Here is a 9,796-nt window from a genome sequence, read left to right as displayed (position 1 = left end):
TCTCTCGTAAGTCATTTTTAAACTATTGAAATATATAGAATCTATCTAAAATGAGTCTTAGAAAAATGAATCTAAAAAAGAATTTAAAATGAATCCAAAATTTTATATTAATCTGCTTCTAAGAAGATGAGACAAAATTCTGAAGAAATTGTCATCAAATCTATCCTGTTCAAATATTACAGTTTCTCAGCCTTGAGAGGATGAATTTTATTAGTCATGCATTTTGTTTGGTAGTGGGGTGGGTGTGAGTGAGTTCCAAATAGTTGAGCAGTTGATCAGAAACACTATTAATCAGAGTTGAGATTTCAACCACAAGTTTTTGCTGCTAAAAAACCATACTAAGGGCTGCCGAGATGTGACCCCGGGGCCGCACGCGTGTGCGGCTCCTCCACAGCTGCACCCGCATGAATCCAGACCCAGCTGAACCAACTACAACATGGACTGCTCTTGCAGATTGTTTCCAGCCAGAGAACTAAACTGCGACCCCATGCCCAACCGGGAGGGGAAAGGTATTTCTCTCGCCTGTCCCTTCCCGGGGATGAAGGGCGTGGGGGCCGCCATATTATGACGACCACAGACGGGATTTTACGACAAAAACTGCAGCAAAAGGGCGCGAGGGTGCTCTTGGGAAGGTGGGAGGCACCGGCCCCTCCCACCGCTGCCGAGATGTGATCCCGGGGGCCGCACGCATGTGCGGCTCCTCCGCAGCTGCACCCGAGTGAATCCAGACCCAGATGAACCAACTACAACATGGACTGCTCCTAGCAGATTGTTTCCTGCCAGAGAACTAAGCTGCGACCCCATGCCCGCCCAGGAGGGGAAAGGTATTTCTCTCTCTCGCCTGTCCCTTCCCGGGGATGAAGGGCGTGGGGACCGCCATGTTATGACGACCACAGATGGGGTTTACAAGCTTGCAATGATCGAATATCCGGAAGAAATCTCCCTGGACTTAGTTGTTAAAGTACAGAAATACAAAACCGCGCGGCCGCAGTAGCGGCCTCATTTCTTTAGTAGACCTCATTTAGTAGAAATTAGTAGACCTCATTTCTCTTCACAACAGGTCTGACTCTAGTGGGGTGCTCCTAATAATAATGGTGAGGTTTGTGTTGAAATATTGAATGTAACTAAAGTAAATAGAAAGTAAAGTGAAATTTATCAGTTACAAGGCGGGGGTTGCGGGGGTGGGCGGGATGGGAGGTGTACTGTGTTTTTTTTTTTTTTTTGTCTTCGGTTGTGGGATATGGGCACTGGTGAAGGGATGTTTTTTTCAGCATTGTATGACTAAGACTTAAGCCTGAAAGCATTGTAATTTTCCACATGGTGATTCAATAAAATAAAATTTAAAAAAACACCATACTAAGGGAGCAAAAAATGGCTAGAAGCAACATCACTGTATCACTGTCATCCCATTGTTCATCCATTTGCTCGAGTGGACGACAGTAATGTCTCCATTTGTCCCTGTTGTGTGCTAGTATAGACTGATGGTGTATTGGGGGCTCTTTGTTTCTCTGCTGAAGGGAATTTATCAGAGCAGTGATATGTGAAGTTTGGGGTAGAGTAATGAGGCAAGGGAGTGGGGGAGAGAGACAATGGTGGAGGGAAGTAAAGGATCTGGTGCTAGAATGTATGCATAAAACCCTACTATTGGGGGCTGGAATGATAGTACAGAGGGTAAAGTGCTTGCCTTGCACATGGCCTACCCGGGTTTGACCCCTGCCACCCCATGTAGTCCCTCCAAGCCTGCCAGGAATGATCCTTGCACACAGAGCCAGTATTAAACCCTGAGCAAAGCCAAACAAACAAAAACAAAAAAAACCCACCATTGACAATATTGTAAAATTATAAGTCACAGTGACTGAAATATGATTTAACAATAAAAAGCCCCAAATGCCTGGAAGGTCAACACATCTCCATAACTTTTAACTTTTAACATAATTCTGTCATTATTGCCATAATTTGGATAAAGCAAGTTTATTTGAACATAATGTCACAGAATTCTGTGTAGGTTAAAAACAAGCCAAAAAAGCAGTATGCCTGAAGACAATTCATGTGGCATAGGTTGACAGCACCCTCGAAATCAAGCAATATTAAAAGAAAATTTCAAAGGAAAAAGTCCATGGATATAGATTCCCAATGTTAGTCAACACAAATTCCTCTTTTGAAATTCTATTAGAAGGGGGTATGATACCACCAACAGGTCAACTTGTACCTGCAGGGTCAGTGCATCAGCAGCCTGATGCTGTCTTTAGGCATCCTGACACCCTTAAATTGCCACTGTGCCTTTGACCAGACCACAACAACTTGGGACCAAGTTTACCAAGGAATTAAACAGCCAAAAATTAGGTATGTAGGAGCCATGCCCACAAACCACTTACAGCTCAGCTATACAAGCTCATGTCTTGGCTTTATTTCAGAGACCCATAGATAAATCTCGAAAGAGATCCAAAGCCACAATTAATCTTAGACCTGTGCATGGCTAAACAGACTAGGGTAAATCAGAAAGGGGGCAGGTTGGCCTGGTGGCCCGCCCAAGCAGAGCCCCCAGCAGCCACTTGCTTCCACATTCCAAAATCACCACCATACCCTCGGCCTGACTCCACCATCTCAGGATGGAACTCACCAAGATGTAATTTGCTGAAAATTTGGGTATGCAGGTTTTGTGACTGATATCTCCAGTCTTTCTCGGGGTCAGGATGGGCTACTTCACCCCACTTTCCTGTACTTCCAGAAGCCTCAGCAGTCAGATCCATACCCCAAAGCTGCCACAAAATTGAAAATCTACTCAAGCCTTACAGTCCCGATAAAAATACCAAATGCCCTGAACAAACACCATGACCTCTTAGCACCAGTATTGCAAACCATAATGCACAAAAGGAAAAGGAGAGAGAGAGCAAGAAGGAAGGTGCCTTCCATAGAGGGAGGCTGGAGGTAGGGGATGAGGGGTTGGGGGACGGTGGTGGGGAAACGGGACATTAGTGGTGGGAAATGTATACTGGTGGAGGGATGGGTGCTGGATCATTGTATGACTGAAACCCAATTATGAACAGTTTTGTAATGGTCTATCTCACGGATATCCAATTAAAACATTTAAAACAAAATAATGTGGAGTTCATGCCTAGTTCAATCAACTTAATCAATGGCTGAATAAATAGCAGTACTACATTAAAACCAGGCTCAAAGGTCCAAGAGCACATGCTTTGCTTTCATACTATTACTTTTTTTTAAACCTGTTTATCATTATTACCCACTGTTTAATAGTGCTTTAAAGCTTAGTATAGCAAGCAAGTACTAACTTGCTATCACTTTATGGAGTGAGAGACTGGGGCACTCCCTTTCTGTTACAAAATGAAAGTTTCTGTACTTCATCCCCATTTGTCCTCATGGTAGCCTCTAGTACACTCCAATTCATAAGTTGTTTACATGTTTTATTTCATACTGCCCAAGAGGTAAGTGGATTCCAGAAAAGCCAAAGCACCTGTCCAAAGTCCCACAATGAAAAGAATCTATCATACTTTCAAGCTTATATGTAGGGCCTGATGTAGGGCCCCCTTATATACCTTCAAGTTTAAGATCACTAGACAGATACTGAATGAGGTGAGTCGTCACTATGTTCAAGGAAAGGGGAAAGTAGAATGTACCAGTCTTGATAATGAGATCAGAGATTGTTCTAAGTGTTGGAGGATGTGGGGGCACGGAGAGAAAAACATGCTGTGCTCCTGGAGTTCACATTTTGTAGCTTGAGTGGGAATAACCTATCCCAAATAAGGACTAGAGAGCCAAGCATGAGCAAAGGGTGGCAAAAGCCTCTGAGATGCGAGCCCAGGCTAAGGTCTAAATAACAAAGTCAGGGTGAGACTTGTCACTGAAGAGGTGTTTCTCCTTCTAAGCCCTGTATGGCAGGGTCACTGGGAGAGCACCCGGTGGGAAGGACCCCAGGATGATATGTGTTGCACAATTAGCTTTAGGGGCAAGAAATGAGTTGTTTTAAAAAGAAAAACAAAAAGCCTCAACATTGCTTGCTACATGGAGTCACTCACTGTCACTGTCATCCTGTTGCTCGTCGATTTGTTCGTGCGGGCACCAGTGTGAGACTTAATGTTACTGTTTTTGGCATACCGAATACACCACGTGTAGCTTGCCAGGCTCTGTCCTGCGGGCGCGATACTCTCGGTAGCCTGCCAGGCTCTCCACTGCAAGGAGCAAGAGGAGAAACAAGAATGCTGTCAGGATATTCTCTCAGTTGTCCAGGCAAGCCCCCTTGGGAGATGGTGGAGAAGGTTATAAAATATCTCCCTCTGTGTCCTCTCCAAATCTGCTTTACATTATTCAATCTCATTTATTCTACTGCTTGGCTTAAAGCTAGATTTAGAAGATTAGTGGGTGGAGACAGGGAGATTTTCAATATTCAAAACAATAGAAAAATTTTAATTTCTTGAAAATTCTGTTACCCTGATGTAGGATCAGTAGTATTATCAATAGAGTAATTATAAGGCACCTAGGCAACAAATGTGACAACTCTAAGAATAACATTGTAATGTTGTCCTAAATTGACAATTGATCCCTTCAGAACTGGCGATAAAGTACAGAGCCTTAGCATCATAGAATAGGTTTAAAAGGGGCTGGAGCGATAGCACAGTGGGTAGGGCGTTTGCTTGCACATGGCTGACCTGAGTTTGATTCCCAGCATCCCATATGGTCCCCCGAGCACTGCCAGGAGTAATTCCTGAGTGCATGAGCCAGGAGTAACTCCTGTGCATTGCTCGGTGTGACCCAAAAGGCAAAAAAAAAAAAAAAAAAATAGGTTTAAAGGCATCTGCATTTGATCCTCAAAGCTCTAGGAGATGGATAAGTTGTTAAATATTACCCACTAGGTAAGAATACCAAGTTACAAAAATTGCTGGCTTAGTCAACTTTGTATAAGTAGGCAACATCCAAGCCAGTACTAGCTTCCAAGCTTTGAGAGTGGGATTAGATAAATCTCACTAAATCTATAACTCCCTAACTAAATAATATTTGTAGTATAACTATTTTTTCCTGATTTCTAAATTTCTGTATACTATAGATCCTAGTTTTTTTTAAAAAGACTGATGCAACTCCGTATAGAGAAAGTTGGAAACAGTAAAGTTTCTCAACATACAATGACCAAAAAATAATTAAAAATTAGCTGTGCAAGCCAAAGTATTTTTTGGCAGTGCTTGGCTGTGTTTGCATTTCTCTGGTGAAAAGGGGTCACAAATGGAAAAGTCTAAGAAGCCCTGATATCACCTGGTTTAAAAGACATTAATATTTACAAAGGTGGAAATATATTTTACTTATTTGGCTGGAGCGATAGCACAGCAGCTGGGCTTTCGCCTTTCACGCGGCCGATCTGAGTTTGATTCCTCCGCCCCTCTAGGAGAGCCCGGCAAGCTACCGAGAGTATGGAGCCCGCACGGCAGAACAAGGCAAGCTACCCATGCATATTGGATATGCCAAAAACAGTAACAATAAGTCTCTCAATGAGTGACGTTACTGGTGCCCGCTCGAACAAATCGATGAGTAACGGGATGACAGTAACAGTATATTTTATTTATATTTAATGTATCCTCTATCCTGATAAAATGCAAGAAATCAGTGTTTTTTTTAGTAGAAATGCAATTGAATATTTGATAATACATTTTCTGAATTAGGTTTTTGTTAACATTTTAATGTTTTTGAAAACAAAAGTCTTACAATCAATATTGTTTAGTCTGAAAAGTAATTGCAGTAATGTTGCATCTCAAGATTAGTACATAGAGGGGCAAGAGAGATAGTATAGCAGTTAAGGTACTTGCCTTGCACAAAGGGTACCTGGGTTCAATCCCAGGCACCCTATATGGTCCCCTGAGCCCTCCAGGAGTGATCCTGGAGGGCAAAGCCAGGAGTAAGTCCTGAGCACAGCTGGTGTGGCCCCCCCAAAACCAGAAAGGCAGAGATGAGTAGTAGGTTTTAAACAAGACAGTCACGAAAATATGTTTTCTCATGTGAATAGGCCCCATAGAAAATTCATCTGGAAAACCTGAGGGAGGTTATAAAAATTTATCATGTGATTAAATTCTGAGGAAAGGGCTTGGGGTAGAAATTTGGGGACTTTGCATGCATTGCACTGTCTTTTTAATCTTTAGTGAAAGTTTGACACAGATGTCATTTGAGAAACAAAAACTAAACATGTCACTAGATGGCACTATTATTCTTACTTCTACACTTAGAAACCTCATACTTCAAGAACTTGAGTGATGATAAAGCCAAAAAATCCCAAGGAAAGAATTTGTCCCAATAATAAAACTTTGTCAGACTTTTTTTTTAAGTAAGAATTGAAAACAAAGTGTATAACATGAAGTGTTCACATTATTTCATGAACCCATAATTAGGTTTTCTAAGTCTTCTGTATTTCACTCCATCATTCTTTCACTTCCTTAGATCTGTTCAGTGTTTGGAAGGGGCCTGGATCTTGATGATACTCTGGCTACTTTCACAATGAAGCATGACTTTTGTTGAAAAGAAGATCGTGAACTTTACACTCACTCACTGGCTGGATTTCTCTGGTGCCAGTCATTTATTACTATTATCACTTTTATTTAGAGATAAGAAACTCAGGCACAGATCCAGTGGATGTGTTTGAAAATGCTTTGTAAAATCATGTTCTGTGTATGAAGATTATTAATGTATCAAAAATAATGAGAACTGTGTGTGTGTGTGTGTGTGTGTGTGTGTGTGTGTGTGTGTGTGTGTGATTTTTGGACCCTACCAAGAGTGCTCGAGAGCTATTCCTGACTCTGCGGGATCACCCTTGGCAGTGCAGAGAACCATGTGGTGCCAGGGATAGAACTAGGCCTCCCTCTTGCAAAGCATATGGTTAGTCCATTAACCCTGTCTCTCCAGCTATTTATATTAGGGTTCATTGACCCTATTCAAAATAATATATTCTGTTAAATTGCACCATTTAAGCTTATGAAGATAAACATCAATAGATATGAACTGAAGAGACCATTTCTTTTATTTCTTTTTGTTTGGGGGACCACACCCATTGGTACTCAGGACTCACTCCTGGCTCTGCGCTCAGGGATCACTTCTCATGGTGCTTAGGAGGACCATATGTGATGCTGGGGATCAAACCAGAATTGGGCTGTGTGCACTGTCCAACCTTACCTCCTGTACTGTCTCTCTAGCCCCGACACAGCTTCTTAAAGAAACTGTTCCTAGGACCAAAGCAATTGTACAATGAACTGTAAACATGCTTTGCACATAGGAAACACCTGGTTCGAATCCCCAAGTTGCACCACCAGGAGTGATCTGACCCCAAGCACTGAGCCAGGAGTAGCCCTTGAGAAAAACGGAAACAAACTTATAAAAAGAACTATTCCCTGCATTTACCTACCTCTTGGAAATAGAATAAACAGGGATGTAGATAGATCTAAGTGTTTTGTTAGAAAGGTACTAGAAATTTTGGGAGAGTATATGTGTGGGTGTGTTTAAACATTAAAAACAAAGCAAAACAAAACAACTGTGTCAACTCTCTGGCAGGAAACCCATCTAATCTGTTACCTCTCCTGCCGTTGATTTGCACCCAGAGCATAATACTTCCTTTCAGACGCTCATTCTGAATGAACATGATGACAACGCACATTTCCTCTTGGATGTTGCTAACTAACACAGTGCAAAAACCTTCTCATATTTTATTAAGCCGGGCATAATTTGACAATAGCTCATTTAAGAGTGTATATTCATTGTATGGTCCTTGCTATATTCTTATGGTTATGGAGGGCATCCCAAAGCAATATTCAGATGTGGGAACACTCCCAGCAATTCTCAGCTGACTAGAACAGGGTTCCAATGTAAGGCCTAAGGGTGCAGTATTGCTTGTGCCACATGGAGCAGGGGTGCTCAGGGACCTCCAGGGTAATACCCAGCATTGCTTGGGTACCTCTAGGAACTTCTAGCCTATACCCAGTGATGCTCTGGGGACCACTGATACTGGGATTGAACCAGAGTTGGTACATTCGAGACACAACCATAAGTTTATAGTATCTCTCTGGCCCCTTGCTATCTTTTTAAAAAATATAAATTAGTATTACATTATTTTCTTTAAATTTAAATTTCAGCACTGTCCCAGCAAGCCACTGAGAGTATCCCACCCACACAGCAGAGCCTGGCAAGCTACCCATGGCGTAATTGATATGCCAAAAACAGTAACAACAAGTCTCACAATGGAGATGTTACTGTTGCCGCTCGAGCAAATCGATGAACAACTGGACAGGATGATGACAGTAATAATTTACAGTATTGCTCTTAGTAGGGTGGTATGAGTACAATGTTTCAATGCCACACTCTCTACCAGAGCATCCACTTGCCTCCGCATTGACTCAGGGTACCCTCCCAAACACCCAGTCAGTTCTGTAGACCAGTTCTCAGATTCTGTTGCCTTTGGTCATGTGTTATTCCCTTACTATGTTTGTTTACAGCTCACATATGAAAAAGACTCTTCTGTGTCTGTCCCTCTCTTTCTGACTGACCCTTGCTATTTTTTATGTGGAATCTATATTTTAATTTGTTATTTATTTGTAGTTTGGAGGCTGCACCCAGTGGAACTCAGGGACTGCTCTGACTTGGTACTTGGGGTTACTCCTAACAGTCTTCCAAAGACCTGGAGGAGCCAGGGATTGAACCCAGGCTTCCTGCTGGAAAAGTACCTGCTAGTTCTATTGAGCTGTCTCTCCGGCCATCATCTATTATTTGTTATACTGAAGTGGAAATTATATCTGAGTACTGTGGCTGATTCATAGACTCTAACCCTACTCTCTAAAAGGGTTGTACTGCCTACCACTTTGAACACTACACTAAAGACTAATTTTGTCCTTTTATCAGAACCCCAAACAGACATGTGATGGAGCTATGGAGAATATCTTAGTTCAATGAAACGGTGAAAGGCAATGTTTAGCTCACTCTGACAATGATGTGTGTTCTTTTAGCACTACTGCTGTTTGCTTCATATCAACTATATAGCCAAGAACTCAAGCAAACACACGGGGAAAAAAAGATTTTAAAACTTATCTAAGATTTTCTGCCTATTTTAAAGACAGGTAACAATATTTAAGATGTTATCTGTCTCTGGTACCTACCAGATCACAAACAACGGAGAGCTGAGTCCAGTGGCTGAAAGACATCTTGAGATACCAACACTGACTTCTCAAACTTGAAGACTGAGATCCTCAAAGTCTCTCCACTTTCTCTTGAGGTACCGCAGTATTCCATCAGGAGGTATCGGCGGTCAGGAAGGAATGGGTCTCCTAAGTCCGGTTCATGCTTGTCTCCCTCGCTTCCTCCTTCTCATCCAGCCTATCAGGCAACAATGCCTGCTAAGCCCTTCCAGAGCTTTCCTTTGCTTTTAAGTCATCCTGAACTTCAGTATAACCCTTCCTCCTTCCCCATACATTGTCTTTATACCTTTGGCCCCAAATCTTGAATGTAAATACTGAGAAAAGATAGGTGTCTCTAAATTAAGAAGCAATTAGGGAACAATGCTTATGTTCATGGGAATAAACAGAGCAATCTCAGAAAGCAATCAGGTTGAAAAATTTCAATCAGTGATTCCGAGGATCTCTTTGCCAGCAGAGTCATTGATATCACAGTCTCACCCCGGTCCCAGGTTTTAGTTCTCAGTTCTGAGATGGGAATAGGATTGGGGGTGATCAACACACTTCTTTTTGAATGATATCATGGTAGCACTGTAGCACTGTAGCACTGTCGTCCCGTTGTTCATCGATTTGCTCGAGCTGGT

This window comes from Sorex araneus, chromosome 2, assembly GCF_027595985.1.
Source record: "Sorex araneus isolate mSorAra2 chromosome 2, mSorAra2.pri, whole genome shotgun sequence".
In the NCBI taxonomy this organism is placed as follows: Eukaryota; Metazoa; Chordata; class Mammalia; order Eulipotyphla; family Soricidae; genus Sorex; species Sorex araneus.
This window is presented reverse-complemented; position numbering follows the sequence as displayed.